Source organism: Ammospiza nelsoni, chromosome 19, assembly GCF_027579445.1.
Source record: "Ammospiza nelsoni isolate bAmmNel1 chromosome 19, bAmmNel1.pri, whole genome shotgun sequence".
NCBI classification, from domain to species: domain Eukaryota; kingdom Metazoa; phylum Chordata; class Aves; order Passeriformes; family Passerellidae; genus Ammospiza; species Ammospiza nelsoni.
In genome coordinates this window covers 10,481,662-10,497,641 of record NC_080651.1, presented here as the reverse complement: position 1 = coordinate 10,497,641, position 15,980 = coordinate 10,481,662, and the positions used below count along the sequence as shown (strand labels likewise).

Below are 15,980 nucleotides of genomic sequence, written 5' to 3'. Positions count from 1 at the left end.
TTGATGCTTCCATTGTCCCTTTTCTTGCCAGGTAACAGCAGCACGCCTTGATTTCTTTCCTGCATCTGTAAAAGCTGTAATAGCTCCTTCTATGGGGCATTCTTCTCTCAAAGGTCGAGTAATCCAGTTCCATTCTGTCATCCATTGCAAAACTCTAGGCACTAATTTACTAGTCTCTACTTTAGCAGATGACATCAATAATGCTTCTTGTAAATTCTTTGAATTAATCAAGTACCAGTCCAAGGTTTCTTTTTCCATAGGCAATCTAATAGTAGCAGGTTCTCTACCATCCACTTCAAGAATTCTGAGACGCCCCTTTTTGATTAATGCAGCCAATTGTTCAATTTTTGAAAATATTGTTTTCTTATGCTGTAGTGGTGGTGATAACCATTCCAACACCCGTATCTCCCCCGTTTTCTTTTGCAACTGAGAGAGAGCACCAAGCAAGTGGCAAGGGCTATTCCAGATAATAAGGTCAATGGGGTGGTCGAGTTGTCGACGAGACACATACCCTTGCTGTACACAGTTACTAATTTGCTGCAAAGCAAGATGATGCTCCTTTGTCAGGTGTACAGGAGTAGTAGGGTCCACGCCTCTCAACAAAGGCCGTAGGGCTTCTAGTAAATGATTTGGTATTCCCACAATAGGCTTCAGCCACTGTAAGTCTCCCAGCAACTTCTGTGCATCATGTAAAGTTTTAATGTCCAATTGTCCTGTATCCAATAATCCATAAAGGGTTATGCTTTGATGCCCATAAGTAATTCCAACCTTTTGCTTTGGTCTATTTTGTAAATCCACAATTAAAAGTGTAACACCAGTAGAACCAAAACCTTTTTCATCCCGTGTTTGTCCAGTAAATGATTGTATTCCTGATGTCATTTGTGACAGTGGTACCAATTGTGCAATGCGTTGTCCTTTTGTAATTTTAATCGGAGGATAAAGGGTGTAAGCCATGATTTGTATTTCCCCAGTAAAGTCTGCATCGATAACACCAGGCAAAACAAATAATCCCAACATAGTTGTAGAGGAACGTCCCAGCAATAATGCTCCACATGTTTGTCCATTTAATATAAGAGGGCCCTTTACTCCAGTGGGTATCCTCTCAGGCCGGTTCGTCCTTAGTGTGACGTCTACTGCTGCTGATAAGTCCAAGCCGAGGCTCCCTGTTGTTGTGGGTTGCAGACAGGAGGTAGCAGTGATGTCACGGCAGCAGCTGGTGTCTCCGATGTCAGGCGGCAACTTGTGTCTGTCCCTCATTGCCACATCGGTAACACTTGATGAATGGTCTCGAGCCTCTTTACGTGACTGCCAGTGAGCCGCTTTGGAGAGGAGCAAGAGCAGCTAACACCTGACTCTGAGTAGACTATGCTTTTGCAACCCTAATCCTAATTCCTTTAAGGCTTCTACTATAAATGCCTGTGAAGCTGTTGGCATTAATGCCATTCACTCTAATGCTTCCTCAATAGCCCAATTTGCCCCTAAAGCAGCTAACACTCTTTGGGTTGCTGGATTGCTATTTTGCAAAGCACACTACTTCAATAGCGCCCTGCAACACCAGCCCGATCTATAGCAGTAGCTGTTCTATCAATAAAATTTCCAAATTATTCTTCTCTACCTTGTTTAATGCCCATATAAGCCGGTAACCCTCCTGGCTCTTTAACCATGTCTATTGCAGCACTAACTAACCACATAGACTCCCTAAGTTTATCTTCTCCCGTTATCATCTGTGCCTCTGTACGTAAAAATGCCTCTAAGCCCATCAGCTCCTTTACTGTTACTCCATGTAATGGGTCATGTGCATTAAACAACAACTGCTGATGCTGAGTGAATATCAACCGAACTATTCCTCTTAAATCATTAGGACATAAAACCTGAGTATTAAAAAGATAATCTAGCATTTGCTTAACAGGTTCACTTTTTACTCCAAACTGACTAACCGTAGAACGTAGCTGAGTTAACAGCTACGTTAATAAATTTCATTATGCGAGTAGGTACCACTATTTGTCCCATTGGTGTAACATACCACCCAAGTTGATTCCTCTGCGCCCCTAGCAAGTTTATTAGCTTTCTATCCTCTATTGAATATTTGGGCTCTGTGGGATCTCAGCACCTCAGGACTGATGTGCAGAGTGACCGAGACCACCCTTGGGGGGCTCAGGAGTCCTGGAATGTTGCCAGAAGTGTCTGGTGGCTGGACTTTGATCCTACACGGGAGACGACACCTGTATGAGGATGGGAGGATTTCACTGGGGTAAATGGTGAAGGGATAAGTTAATTAGAGTGTGAAACACAGGGTTTAAGATCTCTGTACAGGGGAGTCTAGAGAAGTGAGATGGAGGAATTGGGGCGTGTCCTGTCCTTCTTCTTCTTCTTCTTGGCCTCCATCTTCTGTGGTGATGTTGGCACTTTGGGATTGGTTATTACTAAAGGTGTACTGGTCAATAAGGGTAAAAGGTATTGGGGGAAATAGGTAAATATTGTATACGTAGTTTTGAGTATAAAGATAAGTGACCGCCCCGGGGGGCTCTCAGTGTGCTCATGGCTGGTGTGCTGTGCAGACCTCTGTCAGGCCGAGAGAAAATCTTTTAGATAAATAACTAATAAACACTGAAGACCGAGAAAAAACCTGAAGTCTTTTTTCGTCCTTTGGAGCGCGGGCTGCCCAAGGCCATCCCTGAGCCTTTCCAGGCCATAAAACAGCCGAGAAACCAACAGGGCTCCTGATTCAGGTATGGGGTAGCCGGATTTGTTCATACCGGTACCAATGCCATTTGAGTCTATACTTCCCGTGCCACTTGCCGTGCTGTAACATCAGCAAATCGATTTCCTCTGTAAACGTCTCCTTCTGCAGTCTGATGTCCTCTAACATGCATTACTGCAACTGCTTTGGGACTGTGTACCGCATCCAGTAGCTGTAGCACTTGTTCCCGGTGCTTCATGTTGGTTCCCTGTGAATTCAAAAGCCCCCTTTCCTTCCATAACGCCCCATGTACATGAACCACACCAAAGGCATATTTAGAATCTGTCCAGATATTAACCCTTTTGTCCTTGCTCAAATACAGGGCTCTGGTGAGTCCAATCACTTCTGCCTTCTGGGCCGAAGTTCCAGGTAACAAAGCCTTTGCCTCTATTACCTGATCCAATGTTACCACTGCATACCCAGCATAGCGAGTCCCATTCTCGACAAAACTGGATCCATCAGTGTATAGTTCCCATTCAGGTTCTTCCAATGGTTCATCCTTTAGGTCGGGTCTGCTGGCAGATACTTGTTCAATTACCTCTACGCAATCGTGCACCAGTCCCCCAGCCTCCTGGTCACTGTGTAAAAACTCTGCTGGATTAACATGATTAGTAGTTTTTATTTCAATATCATCCTGTTCTCTCAGGATAGCCTGGTATTGCAACATTCGACTGGATGATAGCCAGTGACCCTCCTTTTGCTCCAAAACAGCCATGACCATATGGTGAACAAACACTTTCATTTTTGCCCCCAAAGTCAATTTCCGGGCCTCTTGAATAAGAATTATTGTTGCTGCCACGGCTCGTAAACACGAGGGCCACCCGGAACTTACCGAATCCAGTTGTTTAGAGAAGCATCCCACTGGCCTCTTCCAGGATCCCACCTTCTGGGTGAGGACCCCAATGCCAGTTTTTGCCTCTCATTCACGTACAACTGGAATTCCTTGGTCAGGTCAGGGAGTCCTAGGGCTGGGGCCTCTTTTAGTGCCTGCTTCAATTCCTGGAAGGCCTTCTTTTGCTGTGTCGTCCACTCCAACCGATGCTGCTTCAAGGCCTCATATAGTGGCTTGGCTAGGAGACCGAAATTCATGATCCACAGTCGACACCATCCCACCATTCCTAGAAAAGATCTCAATTCCTGATGGTTACGAGGCAAAGGAATAGCACATATTGCCTCTATTCGGTTTACTCCCAAACGTCTCTGCCCTTGTGTGATCTCACAACCGAGGTAAATAACGCTATTTTTGACCAATTGAGCTTTTTCCTTAGAAACCCGATACCCTGCTTGGCCAAGCATGTTGAGTAATTTAATTGTTAATTCCACGCACATTTCCCTTTCCTTAGTAGCCAGAAAAATGTCGTCCACGTACTGCAGGACTACATACAAGGATGGGGATATTGTTACCTGGGTTATCTTCCATTCCTCCAGCTCCTTGGCCAGTTGGTTTCCAAAAATAGTAGGGGAGTTTTTAAATCCCTGTGGGATTCTCGTCCACGTAAGCTGCTTCTTTCTTCCAAGATCAGGACTCTCCCACTCGAAGGCAAAATATTTCCTACTCTCTATTGCCAGTGGGATGCAGAAGAAGGCATCTTTAAGGTCAATCACTGAGAACCATTTAAACTCCTCCGATACAGATGTTAACAAGGTGTAAGGATTAGCAACAACTGGATGTATGTCTTTCACTATTTCATTAATAGTCCTCAAGTCCTGTACCAAACGGTACTTACCATTAGGTTTCTTTACTGGAGAAATTGGAGTATTATACTCCGATTCACATTCCTGTAATATTCCTTGAACCAAAAATTGTTTAATTAATAGGGCTACTCCCCTCCTTGCCTCAAGCTTCAAGGGGTATTGCTTTACCCTCACTGGTTGGGCCCCTTCCTTTAGTTCCACCTTTACTGGCTGCGCAGGTTTAGATTTTCCGGGGACCCCTGACTCCCATACCCAGGGTACTACAGCCTGCTCAATTTCTTCTGGAATAGGAGAGGCATCCACTTCCTTGATCACAAAAATGCCTGCTATTTGTTCCTCAGGTATTTCCAATTTCACCCTTCCCCCTTCAAATATTATTTTCACATTAAGTCGGGACAACAGGTCTCTGCCAAGAAGGGGTGTGGGGCAATTTGGCATATACAAAAATTGGTGATCTAATTCCTTCCCCCCAAACCTAAGACTTAAAGGTTGTAAAAATGGTTGTTCCTCTAGCTTCCCTGTTGTCCCCACCACCTGTACTGTTGTGTCACTCAAAGGTCCCAATCGTCTATTGAGTACAGAATATGTGGCTCCAGTATCTACCATAAATTCTTGATCCTTTCCATCAATCTCTAAAACTACCCTCAAATCCTTTTCTTGTCAGCTTTGAGTCTGATAGTTTCCCAAAACTAGTGCTTGAGTGACCTCTGCTGGTCCTCCCATGAATCCTCCCAGAGGAGCATTCCCCATTGGACCTGTCCTTAATCCCATGTTTCCCATGCCCATACCTCCTCTAACCGGGCATTCATTTTTCCAGTGTCCCAATTGTCGTCAAAACGCACACTGGTTTGGATCCAACCTCCCCATGTTAGGTGCAAACCCAAATCCTCCCCGACCTCTTGGCAACCCCCTCTGTCCGTGATTAGCTCCTCCCCGACCTCGACCCCTAATGGGTCTTCCTCCTGCCCCTGCCTGTTGCATTACAGCCAGAATACTAGCTTGTTGTCTTTTTGCAGTTTCTTTTTCCCTGTTGTTGTATACCTTCCACACTACCTCCAGCATTTTATCCAAACTTCGAGTATCCTCCCCTTCCAGCTTTTGTAACTTTTTCCTAATATCCTCTTGTGATTGCCCCATAAACAACAATGCCAATTGAAGTTTTCCTGATTGATCCTCTACATCTAAATTAGTAAACTTCCGAGCCATGTCTTTTAATCGTTCTAAAAAGGCAGAGGAGACTCATTCTTGTCCTGCTTGACCGAATACAACTTAGACCAGTTCATAGTCTTAGGTATTCCTGTCCTAATTCCTTCCACCAACAATTCCTGATATCGTTTTACAGCCCTTATTCCTCCCGTAGAGTTTGGATCCCACCTAGGTTCCTCACTCAGTACCAATTCATCAACTATCTCATTTAGTTGTCTCAACCGAATTTCCTCACGAGCCTTTTCTCTAGTGGCTCTAATAACCATTTCCTTTTCCGTGGAATCCATTATAGTATCTAATAATACCTGTAAATCATTCCAGTCTGGATTCTGAGTCTTTATTACCATTTTAACCACACTTGCCACCCTTTCAGGATCCTCCCGATAACTCCCCGCTGATTGCTTCCATATTACCAGATCCCCGGGGGAGAAAGGCACCTTTATAAGTATCCTTTCTCCCTGTGGTCCCACAGCTTCCCTTAACGGCGCAAGTAACTGTGGCCCCGTCTGCCCCTTCCTTCCCTGGCGAGTCCGCCCTGCTAACGGAGTTCTTTTAACACTCTCATTCTTTTTACCATCACCACCATCACTATCACTCTCACTAGATCCCGTTTTTATAGCTATATCCGCAGGGGGAGCAGGGGGCACATTAGGAGCAACCGGAACCCTCGGGGGTGCTATACAATAGGACAAATCTTCCTCGATTGAAGGATACAAATTACGCTCCTTTCTTTCTTTACATGCCACACACTCTCTCTCATCATTCACTTCTAAAATCCCTAAGATATCGCGCTCCTTTTGCCATTCTTCTTTCCGGTATAAAACAAAAAACAAATCTAAATATGGTATTTCATCCCATTTCTCATTTCTCCTTAAAAATTGCATCAAAGATTCCATTATCCCCAATTCCAGTGTACCATTCACCGGCCATCCCGCTTCCCCAATCTCATATTCAGGCCACCAATGATTACAATAATCTATCATTTTACTTTTATCCAATTCTTGATAATACCCCTCACTTTTCCATCATTTCAAAATACAACCTAATGGCGTATTTCCAGGTATTTTACCATTGGCTTGCACTAAGGTTTTAAAAGTTTTAAAAGACATCATATTACAGCCTTTAATTCCACCTTTAATCCCAATAAACCAATATACCTTAAACCAATATACCTTCTCGCCGTCCTTCCCAAAAAAAAAAACAGGAGGCGAGTTCCGGTCCTGCGTACTTAGACGTCTTATGGCCAGAGCCTAGGCTTTTTACCAACCACCAAATCCAAATCCAATTATCACCTTTTTCCAATATAAAGCACCTTCGGGCTTACCTTAATGCAGTTTGTCTGACAGGCGTGGGGGTCGGACACGACCGATGTCTCCCCGAGAAGTGCTCGGTGCTGGCTGGAAGTGGATCGAGACGCGAACCGCCCCAGCAGCCCTCGGAGTCCTGCCGCGGTCACCAGAAAACTGTTGCCCGATTGATAAATGACACAAAACTCAGATAAGTTTCAAGTTTTGTCCGGTGCTTTATTAAGGGCCCGGGGAGCAGGTGGACTAGTGTCCCGAGCCCCCAATTTCATGTATGGGTGCTTCACTTTTTATACATGCGATTCATAACAAGGTCTCCAAGAAACAGTTCCCCTTGCCTAGCCACAGACCCCTTGTGATACATTCCTTAGTTCACAAACAAAATCATAAATCTTCTACTTATCTTATTCTAAGAGCATTGTATGCTGCCTCCAGACAGGTTAGCATTCTTACTTTCCTACTCTAGTTTAAATATTTATTAAATCCCTAAGACTACCTGCTAGGTTACACACAAAACCCAACACACACTTTCAACGGCTACAAAACTGCTTTTAACAAACCAATTCACACACAACTCACTATAATTAAACATTTTGCTAAATTTCATTTCTTTTCCAACACTCCACTTCAAAGGGACCTGAAGACCCTTAAAGGGCATCGAGACAGGACAAGATCCCCTCCTCTGCTGGGGCCTCTCCCAGCCAGGAACTCTCCCGTTCACTGCCCTGGGGGCAGCCCCTGAGTCTGTCCATACACGGGAACTTCGCTGTGTTGAGCCCAGATCCAGAGTCTTGACTCCTGCGCAGGGCACAGGAAATCCCTCACTCACTGCTGTGCATTGTCCCTGCTGAGGCTCAGACACTGGCAGGGCACATTCCCTGCCTGCAGGATTCGTGCCCGACCCAAGCACTGCACCCATGGCTCCAGCATTGCTTTCCAACAAAATCAGGGCAAGGCAAACTGTGTGTAGCTCATGGTATTTTAGAGTGTCTAAAACTCACTAAGTCATCGATCTGAGAGGTGAGATGCATTTGGAATTCATGGCATGGAGAAGCAGTGCATCATGGAAAAGGGGAGCATAGAAATAAATAGAGGAACACATCTCAGATTGTTGCTTTCCATTTTCATTTCACTTCTGGAAAGCTGTTTCACTTCCCCAGGAGTCTCCTCCACAGTCCTGTCCTCCCTTTTCAAGAACCTTTCCTGGAGAATGAGGTGCAGCTTCTGTCACAAGATGTGCCCCCAACTGCAGCTTCTCTTGGCTTTCCACACCGTGAGTGCAGCACGACTTCTGCAGCAAAGCAAGACAAATGTTTGGATTCCTTGACAAGTTGTCCTTTCTTTTCCTTGTGGCCTGGGGAGTTGTGCCATTGCTGAGTTTTTCATTGTGCCTGTTCTAACCCAAGAAAACAGGAGGTTTTGTTGGAGACTTGCTGGGGAATGCAAGCCTGACCTAATGCAGAGAAAGAATCTCCAGGACACTCTGGGAGCTCCCTGGGCTGGGCTCAGGTTCCCGCTGGGACTCTGCAGAGGGCTGGGCTCCAACTGGGATCAGCAGCACTGCAAAATACCTCTGAGCATCTCCATTTTCTGCTGCTCTGAGGAAGCAACGAAGGCAGTCAAGTTCTGGTTTTTCGTTCTCCTGGTGGATTTTTTCATTTGATTTGCCACCCAGAGGCAATTTCTGTGATGGTCTCTGTAAGTGGATTCTATTCCAACAGCACCAGCAGCAGGGCAGTGTTTGAGTGCTGCAAAAGTGGTCTGTGAGGCTTTCATTCCCCAGGACTTAGTGCTCAAGGACTTGTGAGCATTTCAGTCTCTGCTAATCATGATGCCTGTGACAAAAACCCTGAGTTCACCATCACAAAAGCGCAGTGAGCAGCAGTGATTGAAAGAGGCAAGTGCAGTTGTACTGATAAAATTCAGGTGGCAAGCAGAAGAGGGCCAAGAGCAGCTGTGATCTCCAATTGCCAAGGCAGAGGAACCAGCAGCCTCCTGCTGTCAGCTCAGGGTGAGTAAAAGAGAGCTGAAAACAGCACTGGAACCCGATCCTTTCTTCCTCTGAGGGCTGGCTCAGGGCAGCACAGGCGGGCCCTGAGCAGTCAGGCCTGTGTGTGGGTGCTGGCTGCTCTGCTCCAGAATTGAGCTGGAAAAAGCCCTTGGGATCCGAGGCAGGAGCGGGAAGGGGCCAGCGCTGCTGCTGCTCCTGGCCGGGAGCCCCGGCTGGGCCGGGCCGGCGCCCCCTGCGCTGCGGCTGCTGCTGCTGCCAGAGCCGGGCGGGACTCGGGGACAGGGAACGGACACGGGGGGACAGCAAAGGCCTGGCGGCTGCAGGGATGGTGGCGCTCGGGCCAGCGCCAGCACAGAGCTTCAGCCCGCAGTTAACCCCGAGGGAAACGCTGGGGAAAGGCTCCATTTCAGCCTTTCTGCACTCGTGGCTGTGAAGGGTCCGAAATCAAAGGAGAACAAGCAGGGCCCGACCCCTCCTCCTCTGGGAGGAGCCCCGCGTCTGGGGCTGTGAGGGGCTGTGAGGGGCCCTGAGGGGCTGTGAGGGGCCCTTGCTCTCCTATGCAGAGCTGTCATTCCTATCCAGGAACCCATGCCTGAAATGGAATTCCACCCCAAATCTCCCCATATATCCAAGGGCTGCTTTCAAACAAAAGCTGCAAGGACAGACAGGTCTTGCTTGCCTTGGTCTCTGGTGACTGCTTCTCATGTGCCTTCAAAACCCTGGGGTTCTGTGGTTTCCATCCTATAGAAAAGAACTGTCCCCATTGTCCAGGTGCTCCTGGCCTCAAGCACTTGACCACTATACAGAGATGCAGTTTGACAAGAAAGTCTCACAGATATGTATGCTTGGCTGAAAGATTTTTGAATGTAATGTCTGAAGAAGAACATAAATGAAAGCAAGTTTTGATATAAAAGAAAAGAATTGATGAGCCATTCTTTTTGGATAGCTAAGATGGCAAAGTGTATGTTAGTTAGAAGGGGTTTTTATGACTTAGAGCAAAGGATAAACCCACTTCAAACAAGAAGATTTTACCAAGCAGAAAGATAGCACAGGCAAACAAGTCAGGAAATTTTGCAAGTAGAAAAAAGTCTCAGAATTTTCCACTGCAAGAAAACTGGAAAACAACTTTTAGCTTAAACTGTAATCTACTAACTTTTAGTGATTGGAGAATAGTAACATGAATATGGTAATGATAGTAGTTATGATTGGCTATAGATAAAAGCTAAGGTATAGATTGGTTCTAGTGTATGAAGATGCTCAGCAAAGAAAGGTATATAATGCATTTGTAACCTAAACTAAGGGTCTCCAGGCCTGCAGCTGGAGCTGACAGCTATAGCACAGCTCTGTCACCCATGACTCTGGACTGCTGTATCACCTTGGAAACAATAAACTGCATTTTGAAGAGCCGCCTGGAGTCCCACATCTCTCATTTCGGCTCTCACAAACTGGTGTGCCCGGAACTGCCAGTGCCCAGATCCAGAAATTTCCTGGTGCTGGTGCAGCCCAAGTGCAGCAATTTGCAGGCAAAAAACCCCAAAATCTGGCAATTTTCCACTGCTGACTCTGTTGCTGCCCAGACCTGGAGTTTCCCAGCACTGCCATGGCCCAGATGCAGAAATTTCCCAGTGCTGGCAAAGTCCCAGTGCAGCAATTTGCTGGCACAGAAATCCAAAACCCAGCAAATACCTGGGGCCGGCACCACCCAGCGCTGGTGTTTTCCAGCACTGCTAGTGTCCAGACCTGGCAATTTCCTGGTGCTGGCACAGCCCAATTCCAGCAATTTGCTGGCAAAGAAAGCCAAAATCATGCAAATACCTGGTACTTAAAGCAACCCAATCTCATGTTTGCTGACACCGCCAATGCCCAGATCTGGAAATTTTCAGATGCCTGCACAGCATAATTCCAGCAATTTGCTGGCACAGAAGGTTTGCATTTGGCAATTTCCCAGTGCCAGCACATTCCCCACCCAGATCTGGTGTGCACTGGCACTGTCAGTGGCCACATCTGGCAATTTCCCGGTGCCAGCAAAACACAAAGGCAGCAATTTTTTGGCAAAGAAAGCCAAAACTTGGCACCGCCCAGATCTGCTGTGTTTGGGTTGGTTTAAAAGAAGGAGACCTCAGCTTAAGGCTGTGGGAAAACCCTCTTCAGTTGGGGTGAGCAGGAGCTCCCGCCCATGATCCCCTCGTTCAGTTATGCAGATTGTTACTAGAAAGTTCTGAGTTCTCTTTGCTACCATTGGTTACTTTTTACTGCAAAATTGTAATATTCTCAATCCTTCCTTCCTCTTGGGTCCTTCTCTCAGATCCCACCTTAACCCCTCCCCATAAATAAATGTATAAATATCCCTGCTAGACACTGGACCCAGGCTTTTTTCTGCTTCTCTCTGTACTGTGCATGCCATTCTGTTTGTTGTGTTTGCCTTCATTAAAGTTCTGTTTCCAGAGCACCAGATGAAAGCAGTCTCTGTAGAGAGAGAGACTGTACAGAGGCCAGAGCCGGTTCTCAAGGAAACCACTGGTCAACGGTGAGGACGAGGACCAGAAGGTTTCACTGGTGTTTGCTGGAAATGCCAGTGCCCAGATTTGGAAATTTCCCTGTTCCAGCACCGCCCATGTCCAGCAATTTGCCGGCACAGAAAGATAAAACCTGTGGCAGCTTTCTGCTACTGGGTCTGACACCACCCACATCTTGTGTTTGCTGCGCCAGAACCCAGATTTGGAAATTTCCCAGTGCCAGCAGAGCCCAAATCTGGAAGATTTCTATCCCTGGCAATGACACCACCCAGATCTGGTGCTTGCTGGCAGCACCAGTGTCCAGATCTGAAAACTTCCTGGTGCTGGCACAACCCAAGTCCCGGCATTTGCTGGCACAGAAAGCCAAAATTTGGAAATCTGCAGGTTCTGGCTCCAGCACCGTCCAGCTGTGGTGTTTGCTGGGACTGCCAGTGCCCAGACTTGGAAATTTTCCAGTGCCTTCATAGCCCAGGTCTAGCAATTTGTTTTTAGCTAGCTTAGGCGGAGAAGTTTCTTTGGACTGTGACTTTCCTTTTTCTTGGAACTGTTCAAACCTGCTCTGGACTGAAAACCCAGAACAACACCGCCAGCTCACACCTGTGGCCCACCGAGCTCTGGGACGCTGCATTCCAGCACCAGAGGGACTCAGAAGAGACCAAGTGAGCCAACTACAACCCACAAAAAGGACTTTCTGAATTTGTCATCTCTTCAGCACCGTCAGAGGTTTTATTTAATATTATTCATTTTTCATGCTTGTGAATACTTTACTTACCAGTTAAATAAACTGGTTTTTTCACTTTTCTCAAGGGAAGTCTTTTCCTGAACTAGTAGGGGGAGGGGCTGCTTTAACTTGCTTTCTAGATGGACCCCTTTTGGAGATTTCCTCCCAAAATTTGCCCTAAGCCAGCACTAACAGCCATAATGAAAATTTCACCAGTGGCATAATTTCCTAGTGGCAAATCCTGTCACAGAAGCTTGACCTCGTTCTCCATGAGAGATTCTTGGGAAGAGCAGACAGGAGAAGATTCCTGGAAAACTGAAACAGCTTTCCAGAAGTGAAATGAAAATGAAAGAAACAATCCAAGGTGTTTCCCTCTATTTATTTATATGCTCTCCTTTCCCATGTTGCATCCCAGTAATTCCAGATGCACCTCATCTCTAAGATCGGTGACTTAGTGATTTTTAGACACTCTAAAATACCATGAGCCACACACAGTTTTCCTTCCCCTGTTTTTACTGGAAGGCAACACTGGAGATGTAAGTGCAGTGCTGGGCTCAGGTAGGAATCCTACACCAAGGGAAGGTGCCCCGACAGTGTTTGACCCTCAGCAAGGACAATGCCCAGCAGCAAGGGAGGGGATTGCTGTGCCAGAGTGCAGGAGTCAGGGCTCTGCATCTGGGCTCAAGGCTGCAAAGTTCCCGTGTTTGGGCAGACGGAGGGGCTGTCCCCGGGGCGCGCGGGGCTCGAACGTGGGGCTCGTGGGGCAAGCGGGGAATGGACACGGGGACGAACGGCCCCGGTGCTTCAGTCGCAGTGGCAGCAGTGGCGGCAGCAGCAGCAGCAGCGGCGGCAGCATAAAAAGCAGACTCCTCAACACTCATTCTCATTCTCATTCTCTTTTTCTCTTTCTCTTTCTCTTTCTCCTTCTCTTTCTCTTTCTCTTTCTCTTTCTCTTTCTCTTTCTCTTTCTCTTTCTCTTTCTCTTTCTCTTTCTCTTTCTCTTTCTCTTTCTCTTTCTCTCCCTTTCCCGCTGTCAGGCACCCTTCTCTCGGGGTCCCTTGCCCGGTGTCCCTCTCCTCTCCCCGCCACCCTCTCCCCTGCCGGGTCGGCCCATGCCCCCGGCCCGCCCCCGGCCCCGGGCGGGGCTGCCCTGTGCCTGGCCCCGGCCGTCCCGCCGCAGTCTCGCCTCCGCCCAGCTCTGGCCGTGCTGGCGGTGGCGCTGCTGGGCGGGCATCAGTGCCTGGGGCTGGGGCAGCATCGCCGCCCTTTTTCTCCGCCTGGTCCAAGCCCGGCCCCGGACCCGATGCAGGGTCCAGTCCTGACCCCGGCCCCGGCCCAGGCCCAGGCCCTGGCTCCTCCTGGGGCCTGAGGAGGACACACGCAGCGTGGCCACTCCCGCTGCCTTTGCTGTGGCTTCCCCAACCCGAGCTCTGCCGCTCGGCAGCCCAGCGGCCGGCCCCAAGCCTCCCATGCTGTGTTCCGAAGAGCAAACACCTGGGCATGGCCGGCCCGGGGCGGGTGAGGGGTGCTCGGGGGCCATTGCTGGCCCCAGGCTGAACGCTGACAGCCGCGCAGGAGGCGCAGGAGGCCCTGCAGGAGCGGTACCGGCTGGGATCGCTGCTGGGGCGCGGCAGCTTCGGCAGAGTCTTCGCGGCCACGCGGCTCTCGGACGGCGCCCCGGTGAGCGGCAGGGCCGGCGGCAGGCACAGGAGGAGGGGATGGAGGAGGAGGAGGAGGGCGGAGGGCGGAGGATGGGGCTCACAGTGCGGGCGGCGAGCTCACCCCACTGCTGCCCTTGGCTTGCAAGTGGCCATCAAAAGGGTGCCACGGAACCGCGTCCGGCACTGGGGCGAGCTGGTGAGTGAGCGGGGCCAGCGGCAGAAGCCGGGGCTGCCGGCCGGGGATGAGCCGGGGCCCGGCTTGGTGGGAACCGCCAGGACGCCCCGAGGGAGAGTGGGCGTGGGGCCAGTGCAGGGCGCAGAGCATCCCGGCCTGGCTGAGGGCCTCCTGAGCCCTGGCATGGCATCGGCCCCACTGACGGCGTCGTGCTCCTCCCACAGCCGGACGGGACCAGCGCACCCCTGGAGATCGTGCTGCTGGCCAAGGTGTCCACTGGCTTCCCCAGTGTGGTCTAGCTGCTGGAGTGGCTCGAGCTCCCCAGCTGCATCGTGATGGTGCTGGAGCGGCCAGAGCAGTGTCAGGACCTGCAGCGTTTCATTGGGGCATGGTGGTTCCTGCCCAGAGAGGAGGCGCGGGAGCTGTTCCGCCAGGTGCTGGAGGCCGTGCGGCACTGCACCAGCTGCGGGGTCCTGCACCGTGACATCAAACCAGAGAACATCCTGGTTGACCTGACCACCGGGCAGGCCAAATTCATTGACTTTGGCTGTGGCACCTGCCTGCAAGACACAGGCAACACACACTTTGCAGGTGAGCCTACCCAGGGCTGTGCTCCTGCTGCTGACATCTCATGGCCCAACATCTCCCAGCCCAAGCTGGCTGTGGCAGCAGGGATTCTCCCTTTTGCTGCCAGTCAGGGGACTGAGTCTTCAGCTGAGTTGCTTTAGAGCAGGACTGGGTGGGCAGCCATCTTCCAGCCCTGCTGGCAGCCTTTGCCAGTCACTGTGCCCCGGACTGGGGCTGGGCTAGGGCAGCCAGCCCGACCAAAACCCCTGTGGGTGGGGGTAGCAGAGAGGGAGGGCAGAACCTGTGCCCCAGCCACTTTGGTGTGCAGGGGAAAGGAAGGGCTTGGACTGCCCCACTCGCCCTGTTTGCCTTGGCTTCATGATATTTTTGGGGCAATGCAGGCAGGGAGGATAAGGGCAGGTTTTTTCCCCAGCACAGAGGGGGTTTTTCCTTTGCTTTTCATGGTCAGACCTAGCCAGGGCTGCCCTCTTCCAACACCAGAGGCTTCTTTTCCAACCCCGAGTTTGTGCACAAGTCCCAGGTGCTGGCGAGAGGGCAGTGGTCACCCTGTGTGCCCCTGATGCAGCCCCCGCAGGCGCAGGGATGCTGGGGCCAGGCTCGGGGAGCAGCAGCATCCCCCTGCTGAACTCCATTTGTATTCCATAGGAACACTGTCCTACAGCCCTCCGGAATGGAATGACTTTAGCTGGTACCATGGCGAGGCAGCAACGGTCTGGTCCCTGGGCATCCTGCTGCACCAGATGGTCTGTGGGGAGCACCTTTTCAGGAGGGGCCAGAACCTCAGCTGGGGCCAGCTCCCGCTGCCACAAAGGCTCTCTCAAGGTGGATCCTCTTCTCTGGGCACGAGGGGAATCCCAGTGCTTTGAGCCAGCAGCGGGCTCGTGAGCATCCTGCTCTGGCAGCTGCTGAGGAGGTGGCACATGTCCTGCTCTCCTCCAAAACAGGGAATTGATGGGAATGTTTAGGCCCAGCTCTGAGCGCATCCAGAATGGCCTGGGCATGGAAATAGTAGGGCAAAGCAGACAGGAGCCTTCTCTGGCCGACCGGCAGTTTCTGCTTTCTCTCCACAGAGTGCAAAGATCTGATCAGGAGGTGTTTATCCGGTAACTCCTTGGACAGACCCACACTGGAAGACCTGTTCTGTGATCCTTGGATGTGGGATATTCCTCTGCCATAGAAGAAGGGAGAGAGCCACAGGCACACTTTGATCCAGGGCCCTGGTAAGTTCCTGCTCCACACATGCCTTGGCAGTAAGAAACAAAGGAACCCAGAGCTTTTTGTGCTGCCAGTGTCACTGCACCGGGGTCATGGGATGGGAACACGCAGCCCTTGTGCTGGAGCTGAGCTGCTCTGCCCAGCACTG

The 15,980-nt window shown here is 49.8% G+C and overlaps 1 pseudogene; it reads left to right on the top strand.

Annotated features, from left to right (window-relative positions):
* The first annotated feature begins 2,867 nt into the window (after positions 1 to 2,867).
* On the top strand, positions 2,868 to 15,794 carry LOC132082060 (serine/threonine-protein kinase pim-1-like; annotated as a pseudogene).
* The last annotated feature ends 186 nt before the right edge of the window (positions 15,795 to 15,980 follow it).